The sequence below is a fragment of the Lissotriton vulgaris genome, unplaced genomic scaffold, assembly GCF_964263255.1.
Source record: "Lissotriton vulgaris unplaced genomic scaffold, aLisVul1.2 SCAFFOLD_671, whole genome shotgun sequence".
In the NCBI taxonomy this organism is placed as follows: domain Eukaryota; kingdom Metazoa; phylum Chordata; class Amphibia; order Caudata; family Salamandridae; genus Lissotriton; species Lissotriton vulgaris.
The window spans coordinates 580,304-605,932 of NW_028248167.1; the positions used below are offsets into that span (position 1 = coordinate 580,304).

Genomic DNA, 25,629 nt, shown 5'->3' on the forward strand with positions numbered 1-25,629 from the left:
GCAAGCACAGTCCAAAAGGAAGCAACCTGAACTCACACCTGTCCCTTCCAAAGAAATTGCAAGAACCTGTGATGTGGTTTGAAAATGGGATTAGAGAAGTACGCCTTCTGACTGTTCAGAAGCACCATCCAGTCCCCTGGTCTGAGGTCATCCCTGAGGCGGTGAAAGGCTCCATTTTGAAGTGACTACACCAGCCACTCTTTGAACTCACTGAAAGTTGGTAACAGGCAGAACCGCTGTTGGACTTGGCCCTTCTGGCAGGTTCACCCCTAAACTTTTTGCTTTTAATTGTGACTTGGTGCTAGTGATTGTTTGGCTTCTGCGCACTTTACCACTGTGTCCCAGGGTAAAGTGCGTGCGTGTAGTGAGGTTGGCCTGCCCTCCCATAGGAATGCATAGGGAATGTATGTGTGCCTGGTAGTTCCTGATGCATGGGTAGTGCAGATGCGAGTATGGTATGTGCGGACTCGTGTGATTAAATGCTGCGCGATGATGTGTGCGGCGTTATTGTGTCTAGTGTGGAAGTGCCACTTCTAGAAGTAGGCATGTTTGGGTAATTTATGTGAAATGACTGGCTGGCTTGTGATTGGCTGGAGCTGGCTGGTGTGCAAGGCTCCAGGAGTCAGGATGGGTCTGCCCCGGTGGTGAATGGGAGATCTGCATGAGTGATGGGAGGGAGGGGTGCACCTGGGACCTGAATAGGGCTGGGCTTTCCCCCACACAATGCTGGCTCCGCCCCCTGTGGTGCGACTGATGACCCTACCCATCCTCTGAATAGGCAGAGGGGCTGAGCAAAACAAAGTGCTCAGGAACCAGTTGTATCTGGTTCGCCCCTTGCCTGCGCCCTAGAAACAAAGGATTTCTGTGGATAAAAAGGGGCTGTGACCCCATGTAAATGTTCTCTACCTGATCCTAACTTGGAGGGGGCCTGCTGCTGCTGGGCGCCAGGAGGACCGCCACTGGAAACTGCGTCCCTGCCTGGAGGGCCCTGTGAGCTGGCCCCTGGGCCCAGCCTTTGCCCCCCTGCCTTCCTTCTTGTTACAGGATTTTGTCCCTGGACCTTTAGGGACTTCTGGGGCCCGCCAGCGCCTGGGGAGTGCTGATCTTTCCCTCCAAAAATAGTGTGTTGCGCCGCTGGTGCGGCGACCCCTACCTCGAGAGATTCCCCGGCGTGGGGATCCCCCCTTTGTGCCTCTTGTTCCAAGCAGGTGCCCACCCTGCATGTGGCCCAACAAATTGGCCGAATCTCGGCACGGGTGCCACCCCGTTTATTTGCCACCCCTTTGTGTAAAAAGCAGCTGTGACTCCCAAGACTTTCGATGCCGCTTGGTGCAAACCACCTCTAATTTACCTTAATATTAGTTATCAAAATAACAAGGCAGGCTCTGGAAAGTGGAAAATGAAGAACAGGTTTATTATTCCAGGAGGAGAACACATCTGACACCGGGGCTATCATCAGGAGGGTCTCTAACTGCATCTCATTTTGTCTCTTCCTTTTATACAGATTTTACACAATGCATTGTTGTCATGTCAGCCCACCTTTGTTATATCAACATGTTTATACAAGATTTGAGTCCCCGCTCCAAGCGTGTTGTCATACAAGCCCCACTGTTATTCTCCTCCCACCCGGGTCAAACAGACAATATTATGGTATAACAGCCTTGCTTCAGGGTCTAAAACATGTGAGACCGGCCAGATCTAAGAGCCTGTTCCGTTGATAAAACAGGTTCCATTGTTGGTGAAAACAAGTCTTGCTGTTTGCGGTGCAATAAATCATGTCTGCAAGGGTCATCTTAGTATCTGAAATCTTTGGTTTGTCTTATAGTTACTGGTTTTCTATATACTGTGTTAAGTTAGCATGAGCTTATTAAATGTTAAAACGCCATTTTTCCTTTTGCTTCATTTTGCACACGACACATAATTGTTATTTTAGCTTTCAACCTAGAAGAGCGTTGTGATCTACTTGAGAATAATATGTTATTGCTCTGATATCAGTTTTGCTTGGTACACTGTCTGCACAGTGAGTGCTGAAACCTCCAAGGATAACTCGACACAGTGTTATTGTGAGGTCTGATCTTCGCACCTTTCTAGACATAACACAAATGCAGCTGCTGCCAAAATCCGGGTTTACGCGGGTTTAATATTGCTTCGCTTGAGACACACGTTACACACTTGATGGTGCTTCGCATGCAGAGAGCTGATGGAAGATGATGTGATCCTCTGCCACTGAGATTTTGAGGTATGGGCCCGCCCTGCTAAAACCCAAAAGAGACCTTCATAGATATAATATACTATGCTAGTTAGCGAGGGTGAGAAATAGGTGTTGTTAATTCCTATTCTTTCAGCATCGTAGTATGCTGTCACCGTTCGCTTTCTATGGACTAGTAACTATGCTGATAACTTTGTTTCTTATAATATGTTTGCTTGTATTGTATAAGATACTGTGTTTGAGAACCCTGCATTAGTAAATAAATATTTCAAATATGCACGTGTCCTTATTTACTCCACGTTCTGGTTTGAAATTATTATATAGCGAAAGAGTGTTCATGAGTTCCACGATACCTGAGGTATTCTAAGTTCATGTTCTGGTTTGTCTAAACATAGGGAGTTTGTTATGACCAATGAGACACTGTAGCTAGCTCTGTAAGTGGATTTTGGGTACTGAGGTGAGTTTTGGGCCATCCTAATTCACTGAGGTTCCAAATCTCTATGCACAGTTCTGTAGGAGAACGGAATTCCCGCTACAGGTTAGTACACAAGTGTGGGGAGGGAAGAAGAATGCAAAAATTCATAAGTGTATTAGTTATCGAGGACAGGAAGAGGTGGTGGTTTAGCCAAAGGGCGCTAAGGGTTGTTGTGGCAATAGAATGTCTCTTTGAAGATACCATCAAAGGCATGCCTGTTAGTTATGGCCTCAGCACACATATCAGGTTTGGTCAGAGGGCCAGATGGGTGCTAGTGAGGGCAGGGTGAGAAAAAGGTGACCATCAGAATACAAATTGGCTGCGGTTGATCAAATGACTGCGGCTTATGTTAATGAAAGAACTTTCGCCAGACAAGATGGTGCAGGTAATGTTCATGCTTGTTATTTTAATTCTAACAGTCCTTCCTTTGAACATACCTCGCCAGCTTGCTAATCTATTCCAATGTCTTCGGGGCACAAGGTACTCGTGTAAAGGGAACACTAGGGCGGTATACAGTGTACATCCAACGAACAACCACATATTGCCAGTACTGAGATCAAGAGAAACATTGATATTTTCCAACCCCAGTCCTTCGAGATATCTCATAGCTAAACATGCATTTGGGCTGATTATTGTAGTTTTTGGTGGCATACATGTTGTACAGGCGGATACACAGACAGTAGGAGAAGAAGATCATTATCTGCAATAACTTATGCAGTGAGGGTAACATCTGGGAGAGGGTGTGTGCAAAAAGGTGTTCGCTGTACCGCAGTTTAAACTTGGTGATGAGCACAATTCCTAGATGAGGCAGTACATTCTTTGTAACACAAAAAACAGTTTATCGTACTAATTCTTTCCAGGGATAGAGATCATTGCGTGTACTTTTGAAAACTGGACTGTGGGGGGCAAAACTAATAAGCATATTCAGGATGGCAATTGGCGTTGTATAATCCTTGTGATACACAGTTTACTCTTTCTTCCATATGGTATGGCATTCCCATGCTATCATCAATACAATGACACTATGAATGCGAGTGATGTAGAATTTAACAAAAAAAACTTTTTCTTGTCCATTTGGGGCACAACTAATACAAGGTGATTGGGAGAGAAGTTTAACCTAATATAATCGATGAGTTTTTCTTTCCAGTGTCTTTTTCCAGTGAGCCATCACTGGTAGGCTCCCATTGTTCATCTTGGCGTTGGCGCTGTTGAGCACCGGCGATGGAGCTATGCGTCCAGCTCGGGTCCAGATTCCACGTTACAGGGCGAGGTCGTTCCTTCTCTGGGGTCACAATCCCTCTTCCCTGTTTACTGATCTAATCTATCGCTGGTACCTTAGACAGGGTACCCGCACCCTATTCTTTATCAATCAATCAATCAGAGAAATTTATATAGCTCGCTACTCACCCGTGAGGGTCTCAAGGCGCTGAGAGGGGGGCGGGTCGCTACTGCTCGAACAGCCAGGTCTTGAGTTGTTTCCTAGTAGGTGGGTGGGGAGGGAGTTCCATGCCTTTGCTGCCAGGTAGGAGAAGGATATTCCTCCGATGGTGGATTTCTGAAAACGTGGGATGGCAGCGAGCGCGAGGCTGGCGGATCGGAGCTGGCGGGTTGGTGTGTAGAATGTGAGGCGGTTGTTGAGGTACTTCGGCCCATGCCGTGGAGAGCCTTGTGTGCGTGGGTGAGGAGTCTGAACGTGATCCTCTTGTTGACGGGGAGCCAGTGAAGGTCTCTCAGGTGGACAGTGATGTGGCTGCGGCGGGGGGTGTCCAGGATGAGTCGTGCTGAGGCGTTCTGGATGCGCTGGAGTCTTTTCTGGAGTTTGGCTGTGGTTCCAGCGTAGAGGGTGTTCCCGTAATCCAGGCAGCTGGTGACGAGGGCCTGGGTGACCGTCTTCCTGGTTTCGGTGGGGATCCATCAGAAGATCTTTCGGAGCATGCGCAGGGTGTTAAAACAGGATGATGAGACGGCGTTGACTTGCTTGGTCATCGTGAGGGAGGAGTCAAGGATGAAGCCCAGGTTGCGTGCGTGGTCTGTAGGTTTGGGTGCGCTGCCCAGGGCAGGGGGCCACCAGGAGTTGTCCCAGGCAGAGCGGGATGGTCCCAGGATGAGGACTTCCGTCTTGTCTGAGTTCAGTTTCAGACGGCTGATCTTCATCCATTCTGCAACGTCTCTCATTCCTTCCTGAAAGTTGGCTCTGGCGGTGGCGGGTTCGTTGGTGAGGGAGAGGATCAGCTGGGGGTCGTCGGCGTAGGAGATTATGTTGAGGTTATGTCGGCGGGCGATGGCTGCGAGGGGGCTCATGTATATGTTGAAGAGGGTGAGGCTGAGTGAGGATCCTTGCGGGACGCCGCAGATGACTTCAGTGGCCGCGGAACGGAACGGGGAGGCGGACTTTCTGGGTTCTTCCGGCGAGGAACGAGATGATCCACTCCAGGACCGCTCCTTGGATTTCGGTGTTGCTGAGGTGCTGTATCAGGGTGCGGTGGCATACGGTGTCGAAGGCTGCTGAGAGGTCAAGGAGGATGAGAACAGCCGTTTCCCCGTTGTCGAGCAGGGATCTGATGTCGCCGGTGGCTGCCATGAGGGCAGTCTCGGTGCTGTGGTTGCTCTGAAGCCGGACTGTGAAGTGTCGAGGGATCCGTTGGTCTCGAGGAAGACGGAGAGTTGTCTGTTAACGGTCTTCTCGATGACTTTGGCTGGAAAGGGGAGGAGTGAGATGGGGCGGAAGTTCTTCAGGTCCGTGGGGTCCGCGTGGGTTTCTTGAGGAGGGCGCTCAGGTCGGCATGTTTCCAGCTCTCCGGGAAGGTGGCGGATGTGAAGGAGCTGTTGATGATGTTCCGGAGCTGGGGTGCGATGATGGAGTCGGCTTTGTTGAAGATGTGGTGCGGGCAGGGGTCGGTTGGGGATCCGGAGTGGATGGTGTTCATCATGCGGGTGGTGTCTTCGGTGCTGACAGGTGTCCAGGTGCAGAGGGTGGTGGTGGGGGGCGCTGGTTCGGTGTTTGGGTGGGTGGTCGGTGTGCCGAAGCTGTTGTGTATGTCGGCGATCTTGCTGTGAAAAAATGATGCGAGTGAGTCGCAGAGGTCTTGCGAGGGTGTGATGTCGTTATTGCAGGCGCTGGGGTTAGAGAGCTCTTTGACGATGCTGAAGAGTTCCTTGCTGTTGTGGGTGTTGTTGTCCAGTCGTTCTCTGTATGTTGTCTTCTTGGTGGTGCTGATCAATTGGTGGTGTTTGCGGGTGGCGTCCTTGAGGGCTGTCATGTTCTCTGCTGTCTGGTCGTGGCGCCAGGATTTCTCGAGGGTGCGGCAGGTTTTCTTGGAATTTTTGAGGTCGTTGGTAAACCACAAGGCTTTCCTGCTGCCGGGTCTGCTGGGAGGGTTCTTCAGTGGTGCAAGTTCGTCGGCGCAGTTGGCGAGCCACTGTGTGAGGTTGCGGGCTGCCTCATCGGGGTCCGTCGTGTTGGTGGGCGGGTTCTGGCTGAGGGTGGTGGTGAGCTGGTCGGCGATGATTTTGTTCCAGCTTCTGCGGGGAACCTGTTGTGGGTGGTGGTGGGTCGTGGTTCTCCTGAAGGTGAAGTGGACGCAGCTGTGATCTGTCCAGTGAAGTCCGGTGGAGTGGCTGAAGGAGATGTGCTTGCTGGAGGAGAAGATGGGGTCAACGTGTGTCCGGCGTAGTGGGTGGGGGTGTTCACCAGTTGCTTGAGTCCGAGGTTGGCGATGTTGTCCAGCAGGGCGGCGGTGTTGCTGTCATTGTAGTTCTCCAGGTGGAAGTTGAGGTCCCCTAGGAGGATGTAGTCTGTGGAGGTGAGGGAGTGCGGGCTGACGAAGTCTGCGATGGCTTCGCTGAATTGTGTGCGTGGTCCAGGGGGTCTGTAGATGAGGGTGCCTCTGAGGGTGGTCTTGGGGTCCGTGTGGATCTGGAAGTGAAGGTGTTCGGTGGTGATGGGGGTGTCTTCGGAGTTGGTCGTGACGCGGATGGTGTTTCTGTGGACGATGGCGATGCCTCCTCCGGTTTGGTTGACGCGGTCCCTCCGGGTGATCTTGTAGTCGTCCGTGATGGCTATGGCGATGTCGGGGGCTGAGGAGGCGTTCATCCAGGTTTCCGTGAGGAAGGCGACGTCTGGTGAGGTAGTGTCGAGGAGGTTCCAAAGTTCGACGGCGTGTCTGTGGACGGAGAGGGTGTTGAGCAGGATGCACTTGAGGTGCTTTTTGCTGCTGCTCGGATTGGCGGGTGTGGTGCAGGTTCGGAGGCAGGTGAATTGGCAGGCTTGGCAGGTGAAGGGTCCATGGGTGCGTCCCGGGGTGGCTCGGTAGCAGGCGGGGTTTCAGCCGGCGTTGAGTGCGTGGAGGGTGGCGGCGTTGTAGGTCTGTCGGGTGCGCTGGCATCGGCGAGGACCAGGGGTTCTGGCGCTGGGCGCGGGCCAGGCGTAGACGGGCTTGCATTTGGCGCACCTTCGGCGCACCTTTGGCGCGCCCGCTGCGCGTTTGCCGTGCGGCCTCCATATGAGGGGCTGATGGGAGGGAGGAGCAGCTGGGAGGCGGGAGTGGGGTGGCGAACGGGAACGGCGGGGGGGCAGGCCGCAGGGAGCCGCGGCGGGAAGCAGAGGGCGAGGCGGGGAGCGGGGGGGCACAGAAGGCAAAAGGGGGAGCGAGGGGGACACAATCACGGGTACAGAAGGCGAAAGGGGAAACAATCACAGGGTACAGAGGCGAAGGGGAGAACAATTACAGTTATACAGAAGGCAAAAGGGGAAAAACGAAAGGCGAAAAAAACACGGCACAGGTTACCACGGAGAAAACTAAGGAAACAGCGGTCAGAGCGTAGCACAGCGCACAGCACGGGGAGGACCACGCGGTGGCTAGGGGGGCGACCTACCTGGTGACAGGGTCAAGGGTCGCTCCGTGAAGTCCATCCCTACTAACCCTATCCTATCTTTGTCCATTGTTCTTTCATCAGGTTGATAAAAACCCCATGTGAAAAAGAGGGGGTTGGGGGGTGCCAAAGGAAGAGAGGGTGGAGTGGGGGTCGAGCTGGAGATGGACCAAGGGGGACAGAGGCTCTGCACAATTGGGCCCAATGGATTGAGACTTCAGGCACAAGTAGAACAACAAGCTGGGGGCTTCTGAATAGCCCTTCTTTCTTTCTTTCTGTCTTTCTTTCTTTCTTTCTTTCTTTCTTTCTTTCTTTCTTGTCGGTGTTAGTGCCTCGTCCAGAATCTTGGCTCTGCGGCTCCGCCTTGGTCGTAGTTATAGGTGTTCCACTCCTTGCAGTCAGGCTGTGCATCGCGTCCGACCTCTCTCTTCCAATGACTGGAGGGCATTCTTAAATCTAGCAGTGAGTATAAAACGAATTTTGAGAGAACAGGCAAGGGAAGATGTTACACAATTTTAGTTTTCTCTCCCAACCCCAAGCAGCTAAGAAAATACGTATTATCTACTAAAAAGGAAGACAATGTGGATACTCTGTGTCTTTTTGTCTGGGTATACTTATTCATTCCTTCTTTTCACTGTTGTGCAGGTCTACGAACACCTATGGGTATTCCAATCATACATATTATCCTTCGTGTACTTTTCTCTTTCACAAATATGGTTGTGGCAGGAAATCTAAAACTATTAACCATATGGTTTGTCAAATTCAAACTAACTTTTCCAGGAAAAACCGTTGTTACAAAACAAATTCCTACAGGGCTACGTTTTCTTCAAGATTTGTTAACCACAATAGAAGGTGTGATGCGTTATTATCATGGGCCTACAGGCACCCTTCCTAGTATTGTGCACTATAATAGTACACAAGCTGAGCGTTGTCCCATCCTGTCAATGTTTCTTACTTTTAACTAAACAGCTTGACCTCAGTACCCATTCAGCAGGGCTTACTACAACATTCCTTTTACTTTAGTTCAAATCATTTTTATAAACATTATTCTCATTTCTGCGCCATCCTTTGCAACCTAGTTACTTCACTAGTCAATGAAGGACTTGCATTGTCGTTACAACTCATATGTAGGGTGACCAGAATTCTAAAACCAAAACAACCAAGGACATTTCACAAAATTGGGAGAAGGACTACTATGTTACTTCGGGCGATGAGCGCGCTCCTTAGCAGAGAGTTACAGAACAGTCAGTAAGAACATACATAAGTTGCGATTTTTAAACGTGGCGCCTTGCCTGCTAATCAAATTGTTTCCTGGAAACAACAGCTAACTATCCCTGTTTTGTAGGACGATGAAAACACCTCCCACCAATTTTTGTCGATTTTCTTTAAAAACCGGAACATGAGCTACATTTCTTTTTTTAATTTTTTTTTTTTTAACTTTTATTAGTCTTGCAATCAATTACAGTTACGGGCCTACAACCTTCTCGGCCGGCCGCGAAACAGAGTAAAAGTATAGCCATCAATGCGGAGAGTCAGAACAATGCAAAAGCCGGGACGATACGTATATCAGGAGACAACTCGTGGGCAAACGATCAGGTCTGAAGTCAGGATTACAGAGGTTCATTTTTAAAATTATAAGAACTGAAAAGGTGCCATACAATCACACGTGGTCCTGCAATACAGCGCGCAAATCAGGATATCTACAATTAGTATAAATACAAACGAAGTAGTGGGGTAAGGCACACAAATCAGGAGAAACGTAGGCACAAATCCGGTGAATAGCAAACCCTAACCCCACCTCCCAAAACAATACACGTTACAGGAACCATGAATGAAGACGACACTATAGAAAAGGAAAAAAGACTAAAGGGCCATGGAAACAAACAACAAACAAACCACGCCCCCCTACCCCCACCCTGCACACCCGCGGAAGGCCAAGGCCTACCCCCCCAGCCGCGTCCCTGTCGCCCTATTGGAACCCGAAATTTAGAAAAGGAGAAGAGAAAAGACAAGAAACGTAGGTGGAGGAGGGCCCTCAAAGTCGCCGCCCGGCCCCGCCCATCACCCTTGCACATGGGGGAAATCCAGAAGCAAAGTAGAGTATCATGGAGAACATCAAGTACCAATTACATCAGTAATACAATCCCAATGCAACACACCCAAAGCCCCGTCAGTTAACTTGAGGGCCACCGAAACCTAAAATGCATCATCCCTGGCCCCGTCTAGCAATGGAACCACAAAATGACCCCTTAACAATCGATATACAGTAAGTTTTGGAGGATCTGGAGGATCCGAGCGAATCAGGCCCGAGCGACACCAAGAAAAAGTTCAGCAACTCGAGTCCATCCGGACGTGTGCAGCTCGAATCCAAGGGCGTCGGTACCAAGCCCGCGGGTGTCCCAAAGTCCATGCACAGTAATACCATCCATGAAGAGGAAATCTCACAGTCCGGCAAGTGCCGCGGTGTTGTCGGGACGGTCCGATAAGAAGAACAGCGTCGCGTCCCTAGACACAAGCTAAGCATGCGGCCCAAAGAGTCACTCACGTGCACAAACACACTGGCCAGGGAGGACGAAGTGGCCAGGTCCCTCGGCAGTTCCCAAAACCCAGGCGGGGCCAGGGTCCTCCCCAAGGAAGTAGATACGGGCACGTCGGCACTCCACTGGAATCGGACTACGTCCTTACAGGGCGGTGAAACAGCAAAGGCGGCCATTCTTCGATCCAGGTCACAGGCATTGCAAATCAGGGTCTCGCGTAGATCCGTTAGGGCGGCCAAGACATCTTTGGGCGTGGGCTCCATTGTGTGCCGCCAGCATCCCAGCTCAGCGCCTACGGCAGCCGTCCGACCGGGACATGGTTCGTGAGGGAGGGTGTCAGCCGCCATCTTTGTCAGTTCGGCCCCGTCCCTCTGCACCTCACTGCAGGGACCGGCCCCAGCACAGGGCGCCATTAAATGTACGCCCGGAACACAAAGTTATGAGGCGGGTTCCACAGGGAGAGTCACCAAAAGGCTAAACAAAAGACCCTATCACTCACTGGGAGCCGCCCGCCTGTCTCGGGGGCGATCCTTGGTTATGTCCGAGCACGGAGTCCGAAGAGGGGGGCCAGGAGCCACACACCCCCCTCGACTCCAGTATGCCTCGCAGTCCCCCAAGGCTCTTCGATAAGGGACCGGGACGATGCTGCCGTCAGCGGCACTTCAAGACAACGGCACCCTCCGACCGACTCCCCACCACCAGAGGCGTCCGCTGTTGTTGCAGTCGCGGCCGGCTGCCCGTCGCAATCGACACCCCGGCTTCGTCACCGCAAGGGCCGCAGAGCAGTGGGTGGGAAATTCTCCGGATTCACAGCACGCAGGAATCTCAGGAGTAGGTGGTAAGTGAACGCTCTCCTTCTTCTATCTAGATACACCTACGTATTTCAGAACGAACAGCAGGATGGGCGTGCAGGGCGAGAGGGCTCACGGAGCCGAGTGACTATGCGACCATTTCGGATGCTGGCTTGGCTCCTCCTGAGCTACATTTCTTGAAATGTTTCTGGGACAGCTGGTACAAAACTGGGACCATCCTGGCAAAACGGGGAAGTTTGGTCACTCTACTTATGTGCAGTGTGTGCAGAAACATGAACAATGATGGTGGTGCTACTAAGGTATCTAAAGCAAATGCCACTGACATATAGCTCCCTTTTAAGGGTCAGATTAGGGGGCATTAGTCGTCTTACCCGTCCTTTCATTTTCAGCCAATCAAATCCCATCATTTTTCATAGAGAGGAGGGGTAGTAACATGGCAAAATATGGTATTTCGTTTCTGTCAATTTATTCAAACACTGTTGTGTTGAAGCCAATCAGACGTGTACTGGTGAGGTACAGTGTCGTCATTTATTCAAAAGCAAATTCACAGCATTCTTTGAAGTGAACGGCTAAGAGTGAGTCCACCCAGTTGTCACATGGAATTGATCCCAGCATGGTCATTCCTGGACAGCGTAGGTCGACTCAAAAAGAGAGAGAGAGAGTGAGTGAGTGCACTACAACAAGTTTATCCAGTGCACTTACCACGTAGAACAGTACAGGACAATTCGTACATTTAAGCACATAAACCAAAGAAAAACACAAAACGCACAGTCTTTGTATACACACAATATCCAATAGGACATGACAATACATGCACCAAGCACGAAAAACGCAGTGTTAGTTACACAAAAAGGGACTTTTTCATGCACGTCGCGCATTGCATAGCTTATCTCAATTTACCCAGGGGCCTGGCTCCTTCCTACCCTCTTTGATCTAAGCAGATGACCTGAAAATACTTACTTTCTTTTCCTGATGGCCAGACACAAGTGCAGTCGCACTAATACTTACAGTGGGGTTCCCCCAATATCTAGCAGCGATAGTTCGAGCTGATGTATAGGCGTAAGTAGGGATACCAGTCAGATGTACAATGGCACAGCTCTTATGTTTCTATGTGGATGGAAGAAGAAGAGGTAAATCTCAAACATGACAATGTCTCTGGCTTCTAGTTGATGGGAGATCGCACGAACACGAGCTCAGGGGCCCTTCACTTCTTCATTTCGTCAGTTCATAAATCGAAATTCATCATTGTCGCTAATGCAGGTCACTTTGCTAGCAACCCAGCCACACAAAAGCATTCTCACATGGGCCCATACGTACATGATACACACACGTGCATACTACACAAACATTTCACGTACTCAGAGATAGTCCCTTCACACAAAGCGCAATTTCATAAGACTAGCCTATTTTCGCCTAAAGGACAGTGTACTAAACCTTAACCTTCAGTTGAAAACACCGCTATAACTTAAAGAAAAAGGGTGTGAGAGGCCTGCATCTAAAACACATCAACACACGTGATGACGATGATTATTACCCCACCATGAATCAGACCCATCTTCTGAGATGCAGTCTTTGGCACCTGGGTATTGAAGCCCAGAAAGATTCAGTGCGGCAAGGTTAACTAATGGTGGAACGTTCACTACATGGATTGTTCAAAGTGCAGCATTACATACCGTGTTGTAGGAAGAGGTCAGATGCATTCAGTTTAGAGTAGGGGAGTGGCGACGTATTAATGCTTTTATTAAAAACGATCTACGGCAGTTTGGGGTTGTCCCCATCCGCAAAAATAGGGAAACTATAGGAGGTGGCAAGTTCCATCGGTTGTATCCTAGTTTTTAAGGATGTGTATCTTTGTTACAGTGGCAAGATCGCTAACAGAAATTCCTTTAATGTTCTGCATGGAGCTCGGTTTTCGGGCGTACGGGGGGAAAACAGTGCAATTTTAGTTCAGAAAACGCGTGGGCACAGTCGTGCTAGGAAACTATTGATTTGTAACTGCCGGCTGACTTCCAAAACCAGCAATTTGTGTCTTGCGTCTGACTCCTAAAATGCGATCGGCAGAAAAGCTTTTCCATGTCACGATCTAAACAGATAACCTTTTCTTTCAAGGAGATTGTGGTTTGTTAAAACAGAGCAAGACTTTCCTTAATTGTTCATTCAGGTCATGTAACTTGTGCATGGACATCAAATGTTGGCACTTAAAGTGAGCTTTTCTGGGGATGATTCTTCAAGCCCTTGTTTTGGCAAAGCAAGCAATTTTAGGGAAGCCCATCTCTCTCTTTATTTAATAGATTTACTCCTTCTGTCTAATGTTTGACTGGATGGCATACCCCTGGTAAGGCTCAGGAATGTTTGAAAAAACTCTTCTGAAAGTCGGCAAATATTATTTAGAGTGGAACGTGCAGTCTTAATTTGTGCCAGTGCTTTTTACAATGCCTATGCATTTACTTCCTAAGGTAACAGTTTTAAGCCCTCTAACCTAGGGCGGGTGCACACAGCAAGGGAGCCTATACATTTTGCAAATCAGTATTAATGTATGTCAATGGAAACTGACAAATTAAGCACTGGTGTGGGTGGGATGGTAGGCGAAACACTTGGTGTGCAAAAATAAAATTTCGATGTCTAGGACCTCAAGAACCAGAATGCACCTGGGGTTCACAGTTACATAATATCTGGGACAGTACTCCCTTTGGGGACCATATAACAGTAGTACAAAAAATGTGTGCTTTTGCTCTGTCAAAGGGGCCGCGAAGTAAAAGAGGCTGAGTTTACTATCCTTTTCATTGCTCATATATAAAGCGCCAGGGTCTTACAAAGTGCCTATGTTGTGGAATGAAACATATCTTAATTATTCTTTTAGCGTTGTTTCCACGTACTGTATCTTCCTAATAAATTACATTTTTGGATTGTTTTACTTATTCTATTGGCCATTGAAAATCGAGTTTCTTCTTTCTTTGATGTCTTTTTCTTACTTTTTACAAGCTTGGTGAGCTGCTTTTCGTATCTCTTTATCTAGTCTAGCTTTGTTTCTTTTCTTTCATTGAGTGGTTTCTTTCGGCCATAAACCATAGCTGTTGAACATGGCTGGCGTAGTTCTCTTTCTGCGAAGAGCTATTCCTAGCGTTTCTATTTTATCGGGGTCAAAAAGATCCCGTTAGTGGCCACGGATTTTCCCGGTCTTTTCTAGTTTTTTTTATACCATAGTTCGCTATACGTTACAGTGGCTAGTCCATATTTCACATACATGTCCTTATTCGGGGTGCCTTCCGGCGGTGCCGGATGACTGACCTCTAATAAACGGTCCGGCCAAACAATCAATCAATTTTTGAGAAGACAGGCATGACGTAACGAAGGTTAACAAAAAATCTCAAATCAATTTAGGCAAAAAGCCCGCATTACGTGTCCGCTGTCTGCAAAGAAAGAGAGTATTCCTAATCTCGGTTTGTTTGCATGCAGGGAATGTCTCAACTAAGGGGAATACTAGTATTTGGTCGAACTTATTCGACCAGCCAAACAATCAAATAACAAGCAAGAATCGATTTTTCACGACCTTATCCGGACCGTTGTGGACAGTTTCTCGCCGTCCCCTTCCAGCGCCTGTTTTGTCCTCTCACTCCAAACGATGCGGCGTTCCTGTAAGTTCCCAGTCAGGACCGCAGGTCACTCGAGAGAGGTCTGTTCGGAACTGGTGAAATTCAGTTGATCGGCTGCCAGGCGAGGGTCTCTTTCAGGCAGGTGCACTTTACCGATCGTTTAGATGTTCACTCCGTCGTTAGGACCTCTCTCACTGGACCCACATGTCGCTGATGGACCCGACGTTGGTGCGCCAATTGTAAAAAGCAGCTGTGACTCCCAAGACTTTCGATGCCGCTTGGTGCAAACCACCTCTAATTTACCTTAATATTAGTTATCAAAATAACGAGGCAGGCGCTATGAAGTGGAAAATGAAGAACAGGTTTATTACTCCAGGAGGAGAACACATTACTTCTGACAACGGGGCTATCATCAGGAGGTGCTCTAACTGCATCTCATTTTGGCTCTTCCTTTTATACAGATTTTGCACAATGCATTGTTGTCATGTCAGCCCACCCTTGTGATATCAACATGTTTATACAAGATTTGAGTCCCCGCTCCAAGCGTGTTGTCATAGAAGCCCCACTGTTATTCTCCTCCCACCCGGGTCAAACAGACAATATTATGGTATAACGGCCTTGCTTCAGGGTCTAAAACAGGTGAGACCGGCCAGATCTAAGAGTCTGTTCCGTTGATAAAACAGGTTCCATTGTTGGTGAAAACAAGTCTTGCTGTTTGCGGTGCAATAAACCATGTCTGCAAGGGTCATCTTAGTATCTGAAATCTTTGCTTAGTACACAAGTGTGGGGAGGGAAGAAGAATGCAAAAATTCATAAGTTCATTAGTTATCGAGGACAGGAATAGGTGGTGGTTTAGCCAAAGGGCGCTAAGGGTTGTTGTGGCAATAGAATGTCTCTTTGAAGATACCATCAAAGGCATGCCTGTTAGTTATGGCCTCAGCACACATATCAGGTTTGGTTGAGGTAATATAAATTTTTATAGTCAATTGTGTCCCCTAACGTGAACCCCACCGTCTCCATGTACGAGCTTAAAGTGCATGTAACTTCCCTCCTCGACCTGCTATGAAGACGCAAATACATTTGCGTCCAACGTTAACATGTCCTCTTTCAGATCCACCATGAATGGATCGATAATTCAGTTCCTAAGTATGCCTTGCCAACGTCTTTTCATGGTGCACTTTCACTTTTTTCCTAGTCCTGCAGAGCTAGGCCCTGATTTCTGCCATCGAGCCCTTTCTGTTCTCTGCCTCCTGAAAGCTGCAACGTGGGATGCCTCCCTGACCTCTGTCCTACTCCCTGCGCGGCGAGCGGTGCCCGGCTCGGCCTGCTTGCCTGCCAAAGACAGTATTTTGCCTTCAAGTTATCAGTATAGCCGAGCTCAGCTCCTCGAAAACACATTCCAGTCTAGCAGAATAGATAAACATTTCCCCGGCTGCAGAGCAAAGGGCCCGGCCTCTCTGTCTCCATGCAAGTAATTCATCGCTCCTGTTACCATGGTAGGCCCATGGCCCCTCGCATTACACGCAGACACGTAGTCACATATACACGCATTAATAGTCAGTATAGAGTAGCCTTTGCCCAAGAGACCTTTCCTTCTAGATAATATAGTTCCCCAAACACGAGATATCAGATATGATTTAGGAACGAGTTGATCTGACATGCCAGACTTCTGTCTCTTTCCTCTAGTGCTAAATGTCAAGTCCCCTGCACCCTCCAGCCTCACGTCAGTCACACGTCATGCTGCTGCGCGCGCATCCTTGCTACAGATTTCTGCTGACACTGCAAGATTCCACTATGTATCCACCCACTTGTGACACTTCTATGTGACGTTTCTAGCACACACCTCTGTGTACGCCCTAGTGCACGCCTTCTGATTACGTATTGTTACGCACATGTGTTCTTATCTCGTTTCTCTCAGCTGTTACGCCTTCTGTATTCCTCACCATTATGTGCATTAACTATAAAAGATGTATTCTGTCAATAAAGTATGCTCTATCCCTTCCTGATCCTTTATGGTGAAAGGAACATGATATCCTGGTTCGAACCATTCCATTTTATGGAATAAAACCCTTATAACTCAGATGCCACGGACTTTGACTCTTATTTTCGATTGAGTTATTTTATTGAACTTTACTGCATAGAAATTCAGACGGTAAATATTTATTTACCACATTAATTTGGCGCCCAAACAGGGACCCCTCCCCCACCCCACGCGCCGGTAGGTGCGTTGCAGGCTTTGCCCCCTGCCCCAGCCAAGACGGACAATTACGCGTACCCGCAGGATTTCCTGTATCTCCCTCAGGCCTACGGAGGTGACGGAGACTGCGATCAGCACCCAGACGAGGCGGTGAGGAGTGCGGAGGATCCCGACCAGAGCCCAGCTAAGAGAGCAAGGTCCGAGGTGTCTAGAGGCCCACCAGTTCCGAAGTATCTACGTCACGAGTCGAGTCGAGTCGAGTCCGGTCCAGTCCAGTCGAGTTTCCGAGGCCTTCCGTTCCGTGCTTCCCGGTGAGTACCGTTGCTGGGGACGCATCTAGACGGGTGCATTACTATGTATCCGGTAAAGACGGGTTTGGGTACACAGACCCGGTCTGCACTGTTTTAGCAGTGTATCTGTACTGTTTAGCAGTATATCAAGATATTCGTACATTCAAGGGTTCGATTTTGTTCTCGTTTTAGAGTTCAAGGGTAGTCAATATGTGTTCAAAATGTTTTTTTGTGATTAATGTCGTGGTATGAGTGACTGTTTTACTGTGTTTTTGTATATCAGCTGTGTTCGAGTTCGAGAAAGTATCAAGTGTCAAGTACCAAGATGCCATTATTCAGCAAATTAAAACAGATAGGAACTAGGAAAGGGATACTAGAGGAAGCAATTCCTGTCCCACCCAGGGACACTCCCGGAAATTTTATGTACCATAAGCATGGCTTCGAGGCCATACTGTACCTAGATTTATGGGCCGATTATACTAAGAACCTAGAAGAGAAATATAGATGGCCCGTTACAGGGACATGGGATGCAGATTGCATCATGAGAGTAGAAGAAGCACTATGGAAAAAGAAAGCCAGACAATCTCAGAAAGACGCTATAGAATTGTGGCGTAAAGAATCGCATAAAAGAACAGAAAAAGAATTCAGAAAAGCAGAGAAACATAGGGAAGATTCAGAAAAAGCCCGAGAAAATGAATTAGTTGAGGAAGGTATACGAGTCAAAGCAGAACAAGTAGACCAACAGCGAAATACTCTTGCGAATGGTATGTATCCTCTTTTGGCCGAGGGTTTACCTAAGGCCACCCCGGAAGTACCAAAAGATCTGCCCCCTCCATTAGTTCCGACTAAATTACGCCACAAGACCGCAAAGGACATATTCCTTTCTTCCTATTTAGACGACGTAGCTCCCGCATATACAAATGCACGTGTCCATGCACCACCTGCTGACGGCAACCCACCCCAAGATAATCTACACCCACTTCCGCAACAACAAACTCCACCTCCTCCCGCTCCTGCGCCTGTTCCCCCAGCACTTCCCGCACCTATTATCACTTCCCCTCTCGTTATTCCTGGCATTCATCCACTAAATCCTTTTGGACCTGGCACCTCAGGAGGTGCGACCGGAGGTTTTCGAACACCGCCACCAACACATCGACTGACTTATAGGGATTTAGCAAAACAACGTACACCTCAAACAGTGAGTTACGACATACTTAAAGAGCCTCTCACAGACTGTAGATATGATCCAGTACCCGGTAAAGACGACAGAATGATGCTAGCATCAGTACGTCTACGACGAGTTGCAAACTATTTAATGTTACTACCAGGAATGATTGATCATCTAGACAGAATATATCATTTTGTCCAAACGGGGGAAGGTCCTGAAAGTATTGGCGAGGCCATGGCATACCAGAAAGTTGACACTCAAGGTATGATATTACGCTTCTTCATAAACTGCTTGATAAGAGATCAAGATAGGCCTGGTGTAGACAAGGAAGAAATGAATGCACTTAACAAATGGGGTCAGAATATAGCAGACGGAAAGCATGATAAACAGAGTTGTATAGAGAACATGTACAGAAGGATCCGAAAAGCAGTAGTACAAATACATGAAAGAAGAAAGCCTGAAAGAGAAATAGATACAGACAAGAATGAATCCTCGGAGGAGGACGAACAACCAGAAACCACAGCAGAAACATTGCAATTACCAGCTAGAGAAATGATAGCATATGTAGGTAAGGGAAGACCCTTTAATAATACAATACGTCCAATACGTCCAGAAAGCAAGAGACTTTTTCACGCTGCCATGTCAAACCCGAGGACTCCTGAACATTTGTTTCAGGCTACCGATAAAATACTTCAAGAACGAATGGGGTACCATGTACTCGATTCCATGGATGAACAAGAACTAGCCCGGTCCGCCGTACAATGGGCTGACAATTCTAGTACGTATAATGATGATGCAGTAGCCCATACGTTTTTGAACCTTTCCCCTGATGAACAAAAATTAGCTAGTGTATACATGATTCAGCATCTCATTACGTTGTTTAAAAGCCAACATTCTGATCCAGGTCCCTTACCGGACATATTGGTAGAACTGCTCTCTAATAGATGGAGAGGCCTAGGTACTGATTTAATTAAAGAAATTCTAGAACATAGACACAAGTATAGTACTTTTCTGAAACCACAGTTTATGTCAGCTCCACCACCCTCAGAAAGAAAAATGTTTTACTTTGATAGACAGAATCCCTTACGAGAAGTACATCCAGTAAGAAAAGACGATGACACATTAGAACGTGTATTTGTATATACACCCCTCACTAAAATAGAATTGCTAGAAATGAAGAAACTAGTACCCTGTCACGATAAAGATCCTGCAGGTTTTCACCGAGAAATTAAAGATATGCTACTCATGGGTGACTACACGTACTCAGATATTATGAAAATGTTAAAAGTACTGTTGCCTGCTGGCATTTACGAGAAACTCAAAGAGAAAGAATGGGAGGTGGGAGATAAAAAGATTAATTGGACCGAAATAGAAGACGAGGAAAATGGTCGTACTCCAGGGTTAGGCCTTGGGGAAAAAGCTAAAGCATTACCAGGATTAATTGTACAGGTTTTGCCAAGATTATTGACAACGAAAAAGGAAGACTGGGACGCAATCTCAGCCTGTAAACAGAAACACGATGAAGACACTAGTGATTTTTATTCTAGATTCGAGAAATGTTTTATTATTAATAGTGGCCTGAAACCAAGTAGCGAGTTATACCCGCACCTTTTTGTAACCAAATTAGTCGAGAATTCCCTGCCACAGGTTAAGAACCGTGTATATAAAGTCGAAAGCACATGGCAAGCAAATACGCCATCCCAAATGTTACAAATGTTACAGTACCACCAGAATAGAATTAGAGAAGAACAAGATCACGAACAAAGACGTATGAAAGATACGAAAATGAAAATGTTAGTCGCTCAGTCAGTCCCAGCTGACGGTCAGAAAAGGGGTATGACACAGTCTAATAATTCGGCAGCTCCCGTTAGAGGAACATGCAACTATTGTAAACAGCCAGGTCACTATGTAAATGAATGTACCGTCCTGAAACACAACATAGCCACAGGCAAAACTAAAGAAAGACCACGTCAGCCTAGACAGGACCAGGTCCAACACCAAGTTCAGCAGACACAGAACGTTCAGCCAATGCCTGCTCCACAACAGACAGGACAGACAGTAGCGGTACCACGTCCACAGCCCATTGCCGCGACACAGCAAGTTTCACAACAGATGTACCAGTATGCACAATCTGATTATCCCGATTATCAGCGATACACATGAAACAGCCTAGAGAGGGAGGTTGGCTTGCCTCTTATTGAAATCCCTGTAGATCAAGAGGGTCCTTATGTACATAGTCAAGTATTAGGAAAGGATAGAAAGTTTCTGATTGACACAGGGGCAAGTCGAACAACAATAAGTCACGATGAGGTTCCAGGGGCACCCCTCTCAGGCTCACAGAATGTTTCCCTTGGTTTTTCAGGACAGCCTATTGTTAATGAAGTATCGAAACCTGTTCCCCTAGCAGTTGGTCCATTGTCACGCACTACAGACTTACTACTCACGAAGTCATGTCCAGAAAACTTGTTAGGTATCAAGACACTGAAAGCTCTAGGAGCTGTAATATGTTGTTCTCCGGAAGGAGTTAGACTGTTTTTACGTGACTTCAAGGGTCACTATGTGTTACGAGATTTTGATGACAGATTGAAAAATGTACCAGAACATTTGTGGGCGAAAGGCCCAACTGATGTAGGTTGTATGCACATTACACCATACCGTGTTACACTCAAGCCAGGAGTTGTACTGCCCCGAATCAGACAATACAAGTTACCACCCGATGCTGTAGTGGCTTTACTGGAAATCATTGAAGAGCTCATTGCACAGGGAGTGGTTGTCGAAACCGACTCCAATCTATGTAATTCCCCTATCATTCAGATTCTTAAACGTACTGACCCAAATGCACCACCAGTTTATCGGTTGGTGATTGATCTGCGAGAATTAAATAAATGCATTGTGCCACAGTACCCTGTGGTCCCCGACATCTCATCCTTGTTGACTGCTATTGATTCAGAGGCGACGTTCTTTACTGTAATTGACCTCAAGAACGCCTTCTTCAGTGTCCCCATTGATCCGGAGAGCCAATATCTTTTCGGATTCTGTTTAAATGGCCGAAGCTTCAAATTTGCACGCGCACCTCAAGGATTCACGGAAAGCCCCAGCATCTACAGCCAAGCATTAAAAAGACAACTTGACAGTATTCAAATGCCAGTTAACACTGCCCTGCTGCAGTACGTCGATGATCTGCTGATCACCGCTCGTAGCGAACCTGAATGTGAACATGCATCACTGACGGTTTTGCATTTCTTAGCTGACAAGGGACACAAGGTGTCCCCTTCAAAGTTACAATTCTGTGTTCAGCAAGTGGTGTACCTGGGCACTTGCTGTCCAAGAGGGGGAGACAGCTAACACCTGACCGCATCGAGTTAATTGCACACTTACCGCAACCTACGACACAAAAGGAAGTGCGGGCCTTCATTGGCCTCACCTCTTACTGCAGGCAATGGATTCCCCAGTACGCATTTCTAGCCAAGCCACTTATACAGTTGATAACACAGGAGGCAGCGACTTCGACTGCCCTCCCTTGGACTCAGGAACACACACAGGCTTTTGATGAATTAAAGAAAGCATTATGTCAAGCACCAGTTTTAGCAACACCATGTTACAGCAAACCTTTTACACTCTTTGTTACCGAACGTGATGGCACAGCTCTATCTGTCCTCACACAAGACCAAGCAGGTTCACATAAGCCGTGTGCTTATTTTTCGAGTACATTAGACCCAGTAGCCCAGGCTCTGCCTGCGTGCTTAAAATCAGTTGCAGCAACAGCATTAGCAATCCGACAAAGTGATTCCATAGTGTTAGGACATCCCCTGACAGTACAATTACCTTGCCTCCTTGATGTCTGCACTACAATCTTGTCGTTCACAGGTAGCTGCAGCCTTTCCCGACAACACTGAGGTGAAGCCGCACGAGATTACACCGGGGGACCTCGTTTTTGTACGAAATTTCGACAGGAGAAGTCCGCTGGAGCCCCGCTGGCAGGAGCCGAAGCTCGTCTTATTGACCACGAGGACGGCAGTGAAGTTGGAGGGCCGCAAGGGATAGGTCCACATGAGTCATGTTAAAAAACTTTACGGATCGCCGCCAGAGACTGACTCTTCCTCCCCCTCTAAGGACTGCCCAGATTCCAGTGACTCTAAACCCCCCCTGGTAGAGAAAACTCCTCAACAGGAGTATAAATTAAAGCTGAGGTCTAGCAAGACAGACAGTTTAATTGTTTAAGTCCTCCCCTAGGTGAATCGGTTAGACAGTTTCTGACATGTACCCGTTAGACCCCAATAGAGAGAGAGAGAGATAGACAGAAACAGCTCAAGAAACGAGAATATTGTAAATCTCTTCGTAGTCACTGTATTGTGACATTATTGATTATGTTTTTTCTGAGTCTTATGATTATTGCTGCAAGTTTTCTGCTACACATGTATTTCCCTCTTTCCATACATGCACATTTCTTTTCAAACAGCACTGTCGAGCATACTTTCAGCGAACTACCCCCGCATGAGTTAGCTTACCGACTTGCGCTGCGCAACAATACTTTTATCAGTATGTTACATCATTCTCATCAGACCAGCAATGCTACAAATTGTTGGATATGTGGCCGACTTCCTCCCTATCAGAAATACAAGGGAGTCTTGCCCCTCTTCCCGTATCCATTCACACATAATGGTTCCTGTGGCGCGTGGTTTAGTTTAATAAATTCTTTAGACTCTGCGTCCATAGTCTACAAAGGCAGTTGGATATGGGGAAATCTGAATACAGTTCTGCATAAAGCATGTTACCCTAACAAGGAGGGTCTTCCACAAAGGACAGGGACCGATCTAGAAAATGAAGTATATGGATTAGGTAATTATACACTTAACCTCATGATTCTGAATGTTCAGTCTGATACAGGACCAGACTTACCCTCTATGTCAGTATTACCCGTCAAAGGCGAATTATGTGTCAGGAAGAATGGTTCAGTACCTGTAGGTCATAGTAAATGTACTACTGTAATCGAATTCAGTGATAAAGGCAAGTCTACATTCAAAGCTACCCGCCATTCCTATTTCATTTGTGGTCATACAGCCTATATACGTTTGCCACTAGATTGGGATGGGACATGTTACATTGCATTCCTTCTGCCACCTGTTTTTCTAGCTCCACCTGATTATCATAGAAACTCCCATCTAGTTCATAGACCCAAAAGAGATCTCCCGATTGTCGACTATACTGAAACGGCATGGGAACGATACACAGATTTCAATAAAGGTTTCTTTCCCTATTTAGGTGCTGTCTTTAATAGTAAATCTATACGTCACTTGACCAGAACCCTTGAAGCAGTAGTGAATGAAACTACTTCCGCCCTAGGTAACTTGACCGAGGAACAGTCTGCTATGAGACTTGTCGTTCTTCAAAATCGTCTCGTCCTTGACGTCATTCTGGCCGATAGGGGCGGGGCCTGTAAAGTCCTCGGATCGAGCTGCTGTGTTTTCATTCCAAATAATGCACCGTCAGTATATAAAGCCATAACACGTCTCCATAAGATTGCAAGTCAGATACATCAGAATCCAGATACCTGGACTTGGTCCAGTTGGTTCTGGAGCGTGTTGTCAGCCTGGGGATGGAAAGTCCTATCCTTCCTCGGAATAGCCCTTCTCATAGTATTCAGTTGTTGCCTATGTATACAATGTGGGCCGGCGATTTGCGGCTTGTGCGCCACATCCTGTTTTCCTCATCCAAGTCCACGTTCTAAATCCCGTCTGAAAAAGGAAGAGCAAATGATGTTATATGAACAAATAGATGGACTAATGAGGATTGATATCTCATGAAGGGTCCGTAGGGGACAAGGAGGGAATGAGGTAATATACATTTTTATAGTCAATTGTGTCCCCTAACGTGAACCCCACCGTCTCCATGTACGAGCTTAAAGTGCATGTAACTTCCCTCCTCGACCTGCTATGAAGACGCAAATACATTTGCGTCCAACGTTAACATGTCCTCTTTCAGATCCACCATGAATGGATCGATAATTCAGTTCCTAAGTATGCCTTGCCAACGTCTTTTCATGGTGCACTTTCACGTTTTTCCTAGTCCTGCAGAGCTAGGCCCTGATTTCTGCCATCGAGCCCTTTCTGTTCTCTGCCTCCTGAAAGCTGCAACGTGGGATGCCTCCCTGACCTCTGTCCTACTCCCTGCGCGGCGAGCGGTGCCCGGCTCGGCCTGCTTGCCTGCCAAAGACAGTATTTTGCCTTCAAGTTATCAGTATAGCCGAGCTCAGCTCCTCGAAAACACATTCCAGTCTAGCAGAATAGATAAACATTTCCCCGGCTGCAGAGCAAAGGGCCCGGCCTCTCTGTCTCCATGCAAGTAATTCATCGCTCCTGTTACCATGGTAGGCCCATGGCCCCTCGCATTACACGCAGACACGTAGTCACATATACACGCATTAATAGTCAGTATAGAGTAGCCTTTGCCCAAGAGACCTTTCCTTCTAGATAATATAGTTCCCCAAACACGAGATATCAGATATGATTTAGGAACGAGTTGATCTGACATGCCAGACTTCTGTCTCTTTCCTCTAGTGCTAAATGTCAAGTCCCCTGCACCCTCCAGCCTCACGTCAGTCACACGTCATGCTGCTGCGCGCGCATCCTTGCTACAGATTTCTGCTGACACTGCAAGATTCCACTATGTATCCACCCACTTGTGACACTTCTATGTGACGTTTCTAGCACACACCTCTGTGTACGCCCTAGTGCACGCCTTCTGATTACGTATTGTTACGCACATGTGTTCTTATCTCGTTTCTCTCAGCTGTTACGCCTTCTGTACTCCTCACCATTATGTGCATTAACTATAAAAGATGTATTCTGTCAATAAAGTATGCTCTATCCCTTCCTGATCCTTTATGGTGAAAGGAACATGATATCCTGGTTCGAACCATTCCATTTTATGGAATAAAACCCTTATAACTCAGATGCCACGGACTTTGACTCTTATTTTCGATTGAGTTATTTTATTGAACTTTACTGCATAGAAATTCAGACGGTAAATATTTATTTACCACATGGTCAGAGGGCCAGATGGGTGCTAGTGAGGGCAGGGTGAGAAAAAGGTGACCATCAGAATACAAAATGGCTGCGGTTGATCAAAATGACTGCGGCTTATGTTAATGAAAGAACTTTCGAAAGACAAGATGGCGCAGGTAATGTTCATGCTTGTTATTTTAATTCGAACATTTGCTTGCTTACTTCAGGAACAGGTGCCCACCCTGTTTTGTTTATTTATTGAACGGGTGCCCACCCCGTATTCCTGCCGGTTAAAATCACCGGAGATCGATTAGGAGGCGCTGTGCCCGCCTCCCTACCAAGGGCCGCGCTGCCATTGGCGGCCCTCAGTAGCCAGAAACAGGAAGCCAGGCACAAGACGCCGGGACGTGGGCGGGTCTGGGGAAGCCAAGCAGAGCCTCTGCAAAGACCGGAAGCCGCGGGTGAAGTCGCG

At 47.5% G+C, this 25,629-nt stretch overlaps 1 protein-coding gene across 1 annotated transcript in view; it reads left to right on the forward strand.

Annotated features, from left to right (window-relative positions):
* Nucleotides 1–25,629, forward strand: part of LOC147664912 (uncharacterized) — a 313,239-nt gene that overhangs the window by 62,405 nt on the left and 225,205 nt on the right. The gene's annotated exons all lie outside the window — the stretch shown is intronic.